This window comes from Oncorhynchus masou, chromosome 31 (genome assembly GCF_036934945.1).
Source record: "Oncorhynchus masou masou isolate Uvic2021 chromosome 31, UVic_Omas_1.1, whole genome shotgun sequence".
In the NCBI taxonomy this organism is placed as follows: Eukaryota; Metazoa; Chordata; class Actinopteri; order Salmoniformes; family Salmonidae; genus Oncorhynchus; species Oncorhynchus masou.
Genome location: NC_088242.1, coordinates 50845357 through 50860637, shown reverse-complemented (window position 1 = coordinate 50860637; position 15281 = coordinate 50845357). Strand labels below are relative to the sequence as shown.

At 42.3% G+C, this 15281-nt stretch overlaps 1 protein-coding gene across 1 annotated transcript in view; it reads right to left on the bottom strand.

Moving 5' to 3' along the window:
- LOC135524088 (PDZ domain-containing RING finger protein 4-like) overlaps window positions 1-15281 on the bottom strand; it is a 106893-nt gene that overhangs the window by 74128 nt on the left and 17484 nt on the right. The window lies entirely within an intron of this gene.

Below are 15281 nucleotides of genomic sequence, written 5' to 3'. Positions count from 1 at the left end.
TATATTGACTACGTCCTTCCTTGCACGCTCATTCATGTCTTCATCGAAATGAAGGATTGCCGCATATCCGCTGGTCGCTCCCTTATGCCATAGTTTGCACATCTCAATTGTCAGTAGAAACCACATTTGTTTAAGCAAATCAGTCATATCTGCTCTGTTTTTTTAGAAGGCAGTAAATGAGGTTGAATGAACTGTTTCGCTGTAAGACAAGGCTCAGCTGATAACCAGGTGTAGCGGTGGTAAGGATTCACTCCGTGGTGCTGAAAAGAAAGCTCTGCTGTTGTGACAGCTTTATGTAAGGCCCTAACGTTTTGTGGGCACCATTTGTCACCGTTATAGTGCAATTAATGTATTGTTTAGTGTTGTGTTGTGTAGTGGATTTGCTGGCATGCATCTAAAACAAATGTTGGGAGGTTTGCCCCCAACAAGATGTACATGCTAAAGTCACCACTGCTCCAGAGCAACGGCTGAAGTGGATATAGGGACTGAACTACTGTGCTGGTCCAAAGCTCATCTTCCTCCACTTTTCAATCCATGCAATGGCGAGTTGAAAGAGTTCCAGAATGTCAATAGTGAGTCGGGGATGGCCGATACCTGTATTTGTTCATCTGATTATCATTTTAAAATGTAGTTAATGAAGCCCTTTAAACTTGATGTGAAGAAAACAGCATGTTGCAGAACCACATTACTTCCAAAAGATGAAATCAAAGGAGTGAACAAGATCAATGATCAAGCGTCCAACTCCCAATGAATAGTCGAGCTGTTCACAATTAGGACGACATTTACGATGAGACAATGATGGAGTCCCCTGTGATAATCTTTAACATGCACAGACTGGGGAACACATTGCAATGAACACGATTAAAAAGAGGGGACATTATCTCTGAAGAATGATCACAAATGTAATCAATCTTCTTCACAGGCAGATTCCCTTTGCTTTTGTTCTCTGCATAGTGAAGAGAGTTAGGCTGGAGATGGAGTCAGGCGAAATCTGTGTCTTTCTCTAAAGTCACTGCAGTCTAACCCCCTTTTCCTTTCCTTAGCTCTTCTCATCCCTCTCTCCTCTCCTCTCCACTTACATCTCCTCTTTTCTCCTCCTACCCTCATCTCACTGCTGTCCTTGTCAGGTTATCCAGTCAATGAAACAAAGTAAGCGAAGAGAAGATTGGATATGATTCACAGGCTCGGAGATGCAAATGCACCTTATGTGACTTGTTAAGCACAGTTTTACTCCTGAACTTATTTAGGCTTACCATAACAAAGTGGTTGAATACTTATTGACTCAAGTCATTTCAGCTTTACATTTTTAATTAATTTGTAAATATAGAAAAAAAACATAATTCCACTTAAACATTATGGGGCATTGTGTGTAGGCCAGTCACACGAAATCTCAATTTAATACATTTTAAATCCAGGCTGTAACACAACAAAATGTGGAAAATGTCAACTTTCTGAAGGCATCATATGTATCCGCAGTTAACGGAATTAGCCACAAATAAATGAATAGCAAACGGATGTCACCAGGTTCATTCTAAGTGTAATGAAATTACAAACTTCAGAATGGCTGCAGGAACATTACCAGTAACAAAAGGGTGATCAAATTAAGATCCTGCATATCTACAGCACTATAAAAAGCAGACAATCCTTGAGGTCACAACTAGGGCTGAATATTTCCCCGGTATTTTACAAATGTTCCATCCTGAGAATACATCACTTGTCTCCCGGGCAACCCTGTATTTCCAGATAAAACCGGAAGTGTCATTCAAAAGCATATAAAGCATACAAATAGGTTTATATGTGGATTTGATTAGATCAAAATGTTACATACATTTTCTTATGAGTCCTACATAAAGAATTAGGGTTCACCCCATTTAGCCGACTAGTCGATTTTGTTTTGGTCAACCAATTTTTGTTGTTGTCAAGCATTCTAAAATATATATACACAGTACCAGTCAACATTTGGGACACCTACTCATTCAAAAGTGTTTCTTTTTTTGGTTGTTGCAATTTTCTACATTGTATAATAATAGACATCAAATCTATGAAATAACACATATGGAATCATGTAGTAACCAAAAAAGTGTTAAATAAATCAAAATATATTTTATATTTGAGATTCTTCAAAGTAGCCATCCTTTGCCTTGATGACACTCTTGGCATTCTCTCAACCAGCTTCATGAGGTCATCACCTGGAATGCATTCAATTAACCTTGTTAAAAAAGTGGAATTTATGTACTTCTTAATGCGTTTGAGCCAATCAGTTGTGTTGTGACAAGATTGGGTGGTATACAGAAGATAGCCCTATTTGGTAAAAGACCAAGTCCATACTATGGCAAGAACAGCTCAAATAAGCAAAGAGAGATGATAGTCCATCATTACTTTAAGACACGAAGGTCAGTCAATCCGGAAAATTTCAAGAACTTTGAAAGTTGCTTCAAGTACAGTCGCAAAAACCATCAAGCGCTATGATGAAACTGGTTCTCATGAGAACCGCCACAAGAAAGGAAGACCCAGTTACCTATGCTGTAGAGGATACGTTCATTCGAGTTAACCGCACCTCAGATTGCAGTCCAAATAAATGCTTCACAGAGTTTAAGTAACAGATATATCTCAACATCAACTGTTCAGAGGAGACTGTATGAATCATGCCTTCATGGTCGAATTGCTGCAAATAAACCACTACTAAAGGACACCAATAAGAAGAAGAGACTTGCTTCGGCCAAGAAACACGAGCAATGGACATTAGACAGGTGGAAATCTGTCCTTTGGTCTGATGAGTCCAAATGTGAGATTTTTGGTTCCAACTGCCGTGTCTTTGTGAGACACAGAGTAGGTGAACGGATGATCTCCGCATGTGTGGTTCCCACCGTGAAGCATGGAGGAGGAGATGTGATGGTGTGGGGGTGCTTTGCTGGTGACACTGTATTTAGTATTTAGTGATTTATTTAGAATTCAATGCATACTCAACCAGCATGGCTACCACAGCATTCTGCAGTGATACGCCATCCAATGTGGTTTGCTGTGTAAGGGCTATTCGTCCAAGGAGAGTGGGATGAGTTGGACTGCAGAGCGAAGGAAAAGCAGCCAACAAGTGCTCAGCATATGTGGGAACTCCTTCAAGACTGTTGGGAAAGCATTCCAGGTATAGCTGGTTGAGAGAATGCCAAGAGTGTGCAAAGATGTTATCAAGGCAAAGGGTGGCTATTTGAGGAATCTCAAATATAAAATATATTTTGATTTGTTGAACATTTTTTTGGTTACTACATGAATCTAAATGTGTTATTTCATAGTTTTGATGTCTTCACTATTATTCTACAATGTAGAAAATATCAAAAATGAAGAAAAACCCTTGAATGAGTAGGTGTTCAATAAAAGAATAAGGTGACCCCTGAAAGCCAGATGGAGTAAATTAGACATCCATTCGGTTCTCATATTAATGTAGCATATGCTATATGCTGCAGTAAATGTAGGCCTACCTGTCACAAGAAAACAAGTTACCATGATGAGATGATAGCTCTACATGCATAGTGAACTGCACTCCATACTGAGATGGTCTGCCTGTCCCCAACATGAGCATTGACAATTGATCATGCAGAGAGCAGTGAGAAGACTACAGAGAAGCAAGATCTAGACATTGCATATAACTTAACAGTTCCATTTCACGTCAGGCTGTTGATGTAAATAATGTATTATAGTTTTCCGGTTTAGTTATTTATCCTGGGAAAAGGGAGTGGTTTTGGGCTGTAAATCTCGAGAAACGGATTCCCGCCATTCAACCCTAATCACTACCTTTACATATCTCTTCCCTCTAATGATATCACTTCATTAATATACTGAACAAAAATATAAACGCAAAGTGTTGGTCCATTGCTTCATGAGCTGAAATATATATTTAATATTTTTATTTTTTACCTTCATTTAACTAGGCAAGTGAGCTAAGAACACATTTTTATTTACAATGATGGCCTACCAAAAGGCAAAATATCCCAGAAATGTTCCATATACACAAAAAGCTTATTTCTCTCAAATTTTGTCCACACATTTGTTTACATTTGTTTTTTACATAACATGTGTTTATTTAAGCATTTCTCCTTTGCTAATCCATCCACCTGACAGGTGTGACATATCAAGAAGCTGATTAATCTGCATGATCATTACTAAGGTGCATCCTGTGGTGGGGACAATAAAAGGACACACTAAAATGTGCAGTTTTGTCACACAACACAATGCCACAGATGTCTCAAGTTGAGAGAGCATGCAATTGACATGCTGACTGCAGGAATGTCCACCATAATTGAATGTTAATTTCTCTACCATAAGCCGCCTCCAACGTAATTTTAGAGAATTTGGCAGTACACCCAACCGGCCTCATAACCATAACTTCTTCACCTGCGGGATCGTCTGAGACCAGAAACCCGGACAGCTGATGACACTGAGGAGAATTTATGTCTGCAATAAAGCCTTTTGTGGGAAAAAAATCATTCTGATTAGCTGGGCCTGGCTCCTCATCCATGGCTGCGCCCCTACCCAGTCATGTGAAATCCATAGATTAGGGCCAAATGAATTTATTTCAATTTACTGATTTCCTTATATGAGCTGTAACTCAGTAACACCATTGAAATGGTTGCATGTTTATATTTTTGGTCAGTATACAGTATATTCTGGTGTGAAGACTATTTTTGCCCCAGCTGGTATGGATGACATTACCATTGCATCATTAATTCGTAGGAGTGAGTCATACAGGGGTTTCTCTTCACGCTTATGTTGGCTCCATACGCACCTCAAGATCAAAGCCCCTCAACTTCAATCACAGTGGAGGAGCCACAGAGAAGATCATCTATACCTACAAGTGGTGGTTTTCAATAGCAGACGGTCCCTGACAAATTGGAGTGGAGCACCGATCTAAGTATCTATACTCACCGGCCAGTTTATTAGGTACACTCATTTAGTACCAGGTCAGACCCCCCCCCCCCCCCTTGCATCTAGAACAGCCCTGAATTCTCTGGGGAATGGATTCTACAAGTTGAAAATGTTCCACAGGAACGCTGCAGATTGTATGGAGGTACACCACCGCCACTAGCCTGTATCGTTGACACCAGGCAGGATGGGCCCATGGACTCATGCTGCTTACGCCAAATCCCGACTCTGCCATCAGCATGACGCAAGAGTAACCGGGATTCGTCGGACCACACAATGTTTTTCCACTCCTCAATTGTCCAGTTTAGTAATCTCGTGCCCACTGTAGCGGTTATGTGTCTGTATGTGGCCCGCCTGTTAGCTTGCACGATTCTTGCCATTCTCCTTCGAGCTCTCATCAATGAGCTATTTTTGACCACAGGACTGCCGCTGACTGGATGTTTTTTGTTTGTCACACCATTCTCGGTAAACCGTAGACACTGTCGTGCAAGAAAAACCCAGGAGGGCGGCCATTTCTGAGATACTGGATCCGGCGCGCCTGGCACTGATGATCATGCCATGCTCAAAGTCACTCAGGTCACTCGTTTTGCCCAGTAACTGAATGCGTCGATGCCTGTCTGCCTGCTTTATATAGCAAGCCATGGCCACGTGACTCACTGTCTGTAGGAGCGATCCATTTTCGTGAACGGGGTGGTGTACTTAATAAAATGGACGGTGATTGTATCTATCTAATGAACCTGGTTAGTTAAAGGGGGGCTAAACTTCCTGATTTGATATTTCGGCTTGGTCATTAAGAAATTCAGCATTCGTCACTAAAGCCAAACAAGAGTTGTCTTAGGGGTGTGGTTTAATGATGGTGTCTCTTGTGTGTGTGTTTTCACGTGGCAAGCATTTGTGTATTCACTATGTCAAAACAGTACACAGTTACAGTTACTCACCCTTACTCACCCTTCACCTAGGCTAGCTAGTGCTAGCTAGCTAGTTCAAATTTGGTTTGACATTGGATAGCCTATCTATGGGGCTAGTTAAGGTCTGTCAATATATTAGAAACCTTTGGAATGCTTTAGAAATATTAGAAATGCTTTCAATATTTGTATATTAATGTTTACTTATATTAATGTTTATTTATAGTTGGTTTGAGGTTTTTAAGTCATTGAAATTTGGCGCTATTGACCTTTTATCGTCCCATGTACATTGTACTGATGGTCCCTAACTAGCCCCATAGGGATATCGAATGTCAAACCAAATCGACCATGGGTGCTGCCAGCTGTGGGCAGGATTACAATAAACCCAACCCAAGGAAAACTGTTATGGTACCCTTAATTTCATGACATAAATGTTTTTCCTATCATCTCACAAATCTCAGTTAGGGATGAGACTGACCATCATCAATGTTTTGGTACCTACTGGAGAGCTCTTCTTTGTCTACACCCATCCAGCATCATTCACACCCTTTTAAGCTTTAGCCCAACCCATCTCTTTAAGGATTCACATGCGAGGCTATGTACTAAACAACTAAAGATTTCAAGACTAAAGGCTGGTCATTACTACGCTTATGTTCGGAAATTGAGTCTGGAGTGCCAGAGTATGCTCTGGGCGTTTGTAAACTCAGAGCGTTGTCAGATTGGCCACTCGTAAATTCAGAGCGCTTCACTCTCGGAACATTCAGAGCCCACATTGGGCGCTCTGGCCAAAAAGTAGGGTTGATCTGAGCGTTCTGACCCTAACAACAGCAGTCAAGCACCCAAGCTAACTGGCTAACTTGCTAGCTACTTCTAGACACAAATGAAAGAAAATCTCACTCTGACCATTTTACTCGCCCTAGCAGAGCTGGTTAGGCTGTTTTTATGTTATCCAGAGTGTTGGTAATTGCAACTGTGCTGCTTGCAACAATTTTAAGTACGTTTTTTTGCCAATGTTTACTTACACCGGCCATATTCAACGGGTGTTGAGCATTTGTAAATTTGACAGTTATTCTGTGCTCAGAAATCGGAGGGCAGTCTATCACAGTGCCATCCGTTTTGTTACCAAAGTGCCTTATACCACCCACCACTGCGACCTGTATGCTCTAGTCGGCTGGCCCTCGCTACAGTGGGTGGGGCGACGGCCAGACCCTCTGGCTCCAGGTCATCTATAAGTCTATGCTAGGTAAAGCTCCGCCTTATCTCAGCTCACTGGTCACGATAACAACACCCACCCGTAGCACGCACTCCAGCAGGTATATCTCACTGGTCATCCCCAAAGCCAACACCGCTACTGGCCGCCTTTCCTTCCAGTTCTCTGCTGCCAGTGACAGGAACGAATTGCAAAAATCGCTGAAGCTAGAGACTTACATTTCCCTCACTAACTTTAAACATCAGCTATCTGAGCAGCTAACCGATCGCTGCAGCTGTACATAGTCTGTAAATAGCCCACCCAATCTACCTACCTCATCCCCATATTGTTTTTATTTACTTTGCTGCTCTTTTTCACACCAGTACTTACACACCATCATCTGCTCATCATCATCTGCTCATATATCACAGTGTTAATCTGCTAAATTGTAATTACTTTGCCACTAAGGCCTATTTATTGCCATGCCTCCTCATGCCATTTGCACACACTGTATATATGTTTTTCCTATTGTGTTATTGACTGTACACTTGTTTATTCCATGTGTAACTCTGTGTTGTTGTTTCTGTTGCACTGCTTTGATTTATCTTGGCCAGGTCGCAGTTGTAAATGAGAACTTGTTCTCAACTAGCTTACCTGGTTAAATAAATGTGAAATAAAAGTTTTAAGAAAAAGTTAGCCAGACTGAATTTAGCAGCTACGTCTATCGACAATTGTCGCAGTGACATCATGAACATTCTACAAAAATAATTACTTGCATAGTGGAGTCTTTTGTTAACCTCTTACATCTATGGGGGCGCTATTTCATTTTTGGATGAAAAACGTTCCCGTTTTAAACAAGATATTTTGTCACAAAAAGATGCTCGACTATGCATATAATTGATAGCATTCGAAAGAAAACACTCTGACGTGTCCAGAAATACCAAGATATTCTCTGTGCGTGCCCTAGAACGTGAGCTTCAGGCAAAACCAAGATGAGATGGCATCCAGGAAATGACAAGGATTTTTGAGGCTCTGTTTTCCATTGTCTCCTTATATGGCTGTGAATGCGAGAGGAATGAGCCTGCCCTTTCTGTCGTTTCCCCAAGGTGTCTGCAGCATTGTGACGTATTTGTAGGCAGATCATTGGAAGATTGACCATAAGAGACCACATTTACCAGGTGTCCGCCCGGTGTCCTGCGCCGAAATTGGTGCGCAAAGTCACCTGCCAGTATCTTTCCATGGGATACAGAGAGGAAAGCAAGCTTCCACGAACTGCATATCAATGAAGAGATATGTGAAAAAACACCTTGAGGATTGATTCCAAACAACGTTTGCCATGTTTCGGTCGATATTATGTAGTTAATCCGGAAAAAGTTTTACGTTGTAGGTGACTGAATTTTCGGTTCGTTTCGGTAGCCAGACGCAATGTAGAAAACGGAACGATTTCTCCTACACACAGACGCTTTCAGGAAAAACTGCGCATTTGGTATGTAACTGAGAGTCTCCTCATTGAAAACATCAGAAGCTCTTCAAAGGTAAATGATTTTATTTATTTGGTTATCTGGTTTTTGTGAAAATGTTGCGTGCTAAATGCTACTCAAAATGCTATGCTAGCTTTGCATACTCTTACACAAATTAGTCAATTTCTATGGTTCAAAAGCATATTTTGAAAATCTGAGATGACAGTGTTGTTAAGAAAAGGCTAAGCTTGAGAGCAGACGCATTATTTTCATTTTATTTGCGATTTTCAGAAATCGTTAACGTTGCGTTATGCTAATGAGCCTGAGGCTTTAGTCACAAACCCGGATCCGGGATGGGGAGTTTCAAGAAGTTAAGACATGTAATTAGCTAAGCAATGAACCATAATCCCAACTCATAACACTACTACCCTGCATGAATCTGCAGGTAGCTAACCAACCAGGTTCAATGTTAGCTACCTAACATTAGGCTATAACCAGCAATGCAAATGGCTCTGAGATACGAATAATATTACTACACAGATCATACATGTAACATTAGCTAGCTAGCCAGTGTTAGCTAGCTAGCTAACAGTACACTTTAACTTGAGATGAAAATGACTTTTTGACTACATTAGAAATGTGTAATATCTGAAAATGTTGCTAGCTAGACTCTCTTACCTGTATACATGGATTAACATGTCTCCCTCTTTGTTACTGATGCCATGGTTGCCCTTAGTTTGAAGATGTAATACGGAGCCTTATGTGTTCTCCATTCGACTCCGTCTGCATATTTGCAATCAAATCAGAATTATATCCATCTCCTTAGCTATCATGCTCTAATTCCACTGATTTCAAGCGTGCTACATGGCAGACGAATCTGAACTCATCTCTCGGCATGTCCAGCCCACTCATTATCTCAGCCAATCATGGCTAGGGGGAAGGTTGCTGGCTTTTTCCATTACTAAACTATCTCAATATCAAATCATTTCTGGGTAACAACTAAGTACCATACTGTGATTTTGTTCAATTAAAATGGTAAAAAATAAACAAAATGTGATTCCTAGCAAAGAGACACAATTTCACAGTTTTATTCAAACCTCATTCTGTGGAAATATATGTTTTTGACTGCACTGGGCATTTAAAGATGACTCATAAGTCGGTGCATATGGAAAACCTGGACAATGACATGGTATGGTTGTGAAAAGATAGATACCATGTCTGGAAGCAGAATGCTTTGTAGTTAGTATCCATCTCCTCAAATGAGCATGAATCAAAGGGCTTTAGAAACACATTTCTGCTCCTTTGACTCAGGTAGAGACTAGTTATCAATAGCAGTGGCCATGAGCCGGTACAACTTGTCCTTACGAAAGACGTGTGCATTTCAAAATGGCTATCACCTTCTTTTATACTGCAGCATAAATCCAGTGTGAGTGTATTGTTTGTGTGCATGACTGTGTGTGCATGTGTGTGTGTGTGCATGTGCATGTTTGGGTGTATGGAATGACACCAGGCCCGACAGCTTGGGCTTTCTACTTTGAACGTGATCTAAAACAAAGAGCCATGGGACTGGGACACACCCAGGAGGTTGTGAATCTGCATCCACAGCTCCCTCAGTTGATTAGCTGTGTTTGGCAATACGGAAGGACCCTCATTCAGTCATTAGCATATTCTCAAGGAGACGTCTTCCAGACCAATTAAAAAGAGTGTTTGTGAGGAGAGCGGAACCTATTTTTCGCACCTCACTGAGAGGGGATGGAGCTTACTGACCCTCACACTCAACCATACAATCACCGAAGTCTCACCCTTACTCTATTTCTACCTAGTATCTACAGTTGAAGTCAGAAGTTTACATACACTTAGGTTGGAGTCACTAAAACTCATTTTTCAACCCACTCCACCAATGTCAATGTATTTCAAGCCTACTTTGAAAATCAGTGCCTCTTTGATTGACATCATGGGCAAGTCAAAAGGAATCAGCCAAGACCTCAGTAAAAAAATGATGTCTGGCTCATCCTTGGAAGTCATTTCCAAACGCCTGAAGGTACCACGTTCATCTGTACAAATAATAGTATGCCAGTATAAACCCAATAAACCCAGTAGTATGCAAGTATAAACAGCATAAACACATCATACCGCTCAGGAAGGAGATGCGTTCTGTCTCCTAGGGATGAACGTACTTTGGTGCGAAAAGTGAAAATCAATCCCAGAACAACAGAAAAGGCCCCTGTGAAGATGCTGGAAGAAACAAGCACAAAATTATCTATATCCACAGTAAAACGAGTCCGATATTGACATAACTTGAAAGGCCGCTCAGCAAGGAAGAAGCCACTGCTCCAAAACCGCCATAAAAAAAGCCAGACTACAGTTTGCTACTGCACATGTGGACAAAGATTGTACTTTTTGGAGAAATGTCCTCTGGTCTGATGAACCAAAAATAAAACTGTTTGGCCATGATGACCATCGCTATGTTTGGAGGAAAAGGGGTGAGGCTTGCAGGCCAAAGAACACTATCCCAACCATCCCAACCATCCCAACCATCCCCACCATCAATTTGAGCAGGAAAATAATCCTGCACCAACAGGAAATGTGAATTATCATGTGTCCTATAATTGATGGACATTTTTTGTAGGTGTTGATAAAAAAATTTGTTAGGCTAAATCAAGTTTGTCATTTTAAAGTGGAAATTTCAAACTTTAGAAGCCTTTTTAAACCCTGAATACACTGCGAGTTTGCATTTCCTGCCGTGAAGGAAAATCCTCAGCAACAAAAGAGTGATCAAATGAAGATCCTACATCTGTATATGTCTGCTGCAGAGAGACACAAGAGAAGAGCACGAGAGAACTTGTTTTGGGAATAAAAGTGCTGAAATTATTTTGGCTCACTATAAAAAAAATCTAGAACTTGCCGCTGGTACAGCCGGCTAACTCTACCTACAGTTTTTACAAATCGATACTTAGAGTCAAATATTGATATAATATTGTCCCAAAATAATTTTTTCCCCTATCACTACATACAACAAAAACTAGCCAGCATCCTGTTTCCCCTGACACTACCTTTAACATATCAGTTTCAACAATCGCTGGTGACATTTTGAGAAATAGGCCAGAGTCAACAGAACAGAGCCTCCTGCTGCCAATCTCATCTCTAGTCGATAGTGGTACGTACCAAAGTCATATGGGTTGTGTCCCAAATGGCATCCTACTCCCTACATGGTGCACTACTTTTGGAGCCCTGGGTAAAGGCAGTGCACTATACAGGGAATAGGGTGCCATTTGGGATGCAGAAGTGGCCTTCCTGTGGAGGCTCCATCCTTCTCTATCCCCATCCTCAGCGCATACGCTCACCTTTGCGCTGGCTCTGTTAGTGATGTGTGTGTGTGTGTGTGTGTGTGTGTGTGTGTGTGTGTGTGTGTGTGTGTGTGTGTGTGTGTGTGTGTGTGTGTGTGTGTGTGTGTGTGTGTGTGTGTGTGTGTGCGTGCATGTGTGTGTGAGAAGGAGAGAATGAATGAGTGATGCTGAGGGAGGAAACCCATGGGATCAGGGGGATCATCTGGGAAGGCGGACTCAAAGGCCCAGGGGTGAGTCAGCGTGCTCGGTGTCACTCTACAGGTCACTGGGCACCCCCTGGAGCTCCTCTGATAAGGAGCAGACGGTTGATGGGGTGGCTGACACACACACACGGCGGCTCGCATGGCCGGGCCCGAGGGAGGCAGGCAGCGATAAGAAGCTTCATGAATACAGCATCACATTAGCATTCTAGCAGTCACCGCTAAAGTCCCCATCCTAGCCACAATAGAGTCTAGACCGGAGAGACTAGCAGGACACTGGTAACTAGACATTGTAGTGAAGCTAATAATAGCTGATGTGAGTGGGAAGTTTGTGGTTGGCTAGCGCTTGAGGCTGTGCGGTGTTTATTGTTTGGATTTCAGTGAGGCTAGCTAGCTCGATATGGCACGTGTTTATTATTTGTTCTCTAGTCACACTGACACAGTTCCACGGGCGTTTTTAATAGGGCAATTTGTCAACGAGATTGTCACAAAAGGTTTGATAAAACTCCACGTCTTTGTCAGATAGAAATCAATTCCTCGCCAATGCAGGGGAGTCGCAAGTCGAGACACACAGAGCGTAAGGATAATTTATTCCAATTGTAAAATCTATTTGAAAGTCCAATAGCATTAGTACCTGGAGCGCGAGATGCTTCCTACGAGCTAATTGAATTGCAAATCTTTAAAGAAATTTCACTTCCAGTCAGATGACAATGCGTAAAAAGAGTAATATAAGTCAAATGGTCATCAGTAGTGTAAATTATTCATTATGTTTGATGTACCCGAAAGTATATTAATCAAAAAATGTTAAACAGGTTTCTGTTAAATCTCAGGCATAACTATCATCTTACTAATATCAATATTTAAGATGTATCCCGTTTCGAGGTCCTCTAATCTAGAGATAAGCCATTTCACAAGCCCACTGCACACATTCCTCTAGCAGTAGAATCACTATCCGAAGGAGCACAGTCGAGAAGTGGTGCACCTCAGGGGGTAACTGGAGTGTGTGTAAAAGTTGCTACTTCAGGGGGGTAACTAACTCATGGCTATGTTCTGTTCTCTCCCCCGCAGGCAGGCAGCACCGTGCTGCAGTATACCAGCCAGCACCTCCTCCTACACACCAGAGCTCCTCTCACACGCAACCAGGCCTTTCAGCCTTCTCAGACTTCATAGCCCTCGTAGACTCAACACAGGGAGAAACACTAGCTGACATACTGGGGAGAACCCTCCTGCTTTCATATGTCACCTAGCTGAAAGCCTCTTCCACATACCAATTCCACATACAGTATTACAGTATTCATCCAAAGTATCTCTCTTATGGTTATACTGATAGAGATGCTACAATCCTAGGTTTACATGTGCCATACAGTAGTTTGTATTGTTCTCTAACTCAAATCTCTCTCTGTGGTCAGTTCCAATTCTCTGACCAGCAGATGTGTGTGTGTGTGTGTGTGTGTTAGAAACAGAGCATGTGCAGTGCCTGGAGAAAACTGAGTGGGAGTCCATTAGTGTCACCGCTGTGTCTCCCAGCTCATCACGAACACTCTGAGTGTCATCACTCATGTCAGTTCCCCTCCACCGCCCGGGGCTTCCTGTCAAACACCAGGGGGAGTGTCTGCCATGGTGGCAGTGGTAGCACAGGCACTTTTGGGGGGGGGGTTGTTAAATGCCACTCACACACTCTGGACCGACCTGTCGGCTCGTAAGGAGCTTTGTCCAGCGGGCATCTGTCTGTTGATAGCAGATTAAAGAGCAGGTTTGTGTTTCATGACAGAATGACTGAATTTGGATAGAGAGCATGGGTATGGGGTAGTATTATAACCAACCTTTATTTAACTAGTCCGTTAAGAACACATTCGTATTTAGAATAATGGGCAAACCCAGACAGCGCTGGGCCAATCACGGCCGGATGTGATACAGCCTGGAATCGAACCAGGGTCTGTAGTGACGCCTCTAGCACTGAGATTCAGAGCCTTAGACCGCTGCGCCACTTGGGAGTCCCAGGCTACAAGTTAGAGAGTATCCCCATTGTTATATATGTGTGTCTATATGTCTGTTGCTGTGTGCTGGGGAAAGGTGTGTGTTTGGATTTTGAAGAAGAACTTTTCTCGAAGGCTGCTGTGGGGACTAGTACAAATCTAGTACAGCCCAAGGGAGACGCCGAGAGAGATAATCAATATGAGGAGGTCTGTTTTTAGACGCTGTGGGTGTTTTGAGTCTGTGTTTATTCAATCTAAGAATCTGTTTTTAGCTAGGGATGGGGGCTTAGATTTGGACTTGAGGGCTGAGATACTTCAGAGCAACTGACAGATCTGTGTAAAAGCTGTAAGAGAGCAAACAAATAGCTCCCTCAAGAACCAACACGTGTGTTTTTTTCGAGAGACAAAAAGAGAGAGAGAGAGAGAAAAGAGGAAGGCCAGAGGGAGAAAGAGAGATAGAACGAGAGAGAGAAAGTAAACATTATAAAAAGAGAGAGGAAGACCCTACCAGTCCATCACATCATGCCTTTCCAGCTGTCTACCAGAAACCCCCCAGCTCCAGGGAGAAATTTGTATTTTAGGCCCTGAACACTGAAATATATCCAGTCTGCATGGAGAAATCAATGTTTTCTGTTCTTTGTTTAGCAGTGAGCTCCTGTCCCATAACTAAGGGTGTTATGTGTTCCCCTTGTGTCTGACACTCAATATTTGAGGCATCACCTCAGTGATCGCTCCAGGTGTATGTTATATAGGTCAGCGTATGGCAGAGAGATAGATACTGCTAAATGTCTATACCCCACAGCCACAGCATCTGAGCTATCCTCACACCAGACCCATTGGCTGGGAGTATGTGGTATAATGTGTAGCTACAAGAGCTTGTTTGTACGTATAGCTAGCAGAGGCCCAAGAAACTGAAGTACTGCGGCTAACTGTAAATGTAAAGAAAATACTAGATTAACACAACGTAACACGTTCTCACCAGTACGCGTAAACCTTGAGGTGAGATCCTTGGAACTAGATGCTTACGCAACTTCTTATCTTCAATATGAGTGACGCTGGGTAGCGTCTGTCTGCTGAACCCCTAAAGCAGTATACCACACGTGTATATTAACCACTGCTGTGTGACCTGCTGGGTGAACAGGTGGGCTCATTTCACATTCTATTAAAATCAACATGGTGTTTCAGTCCCTTTTAGCCAGACTGGTCTCTAAATCCTTTAATTAGACTGGGAGGGCATGCCATGCTCCGTTAGTGGGTGAACACAGTAACACAGTACAGTACCCAGCC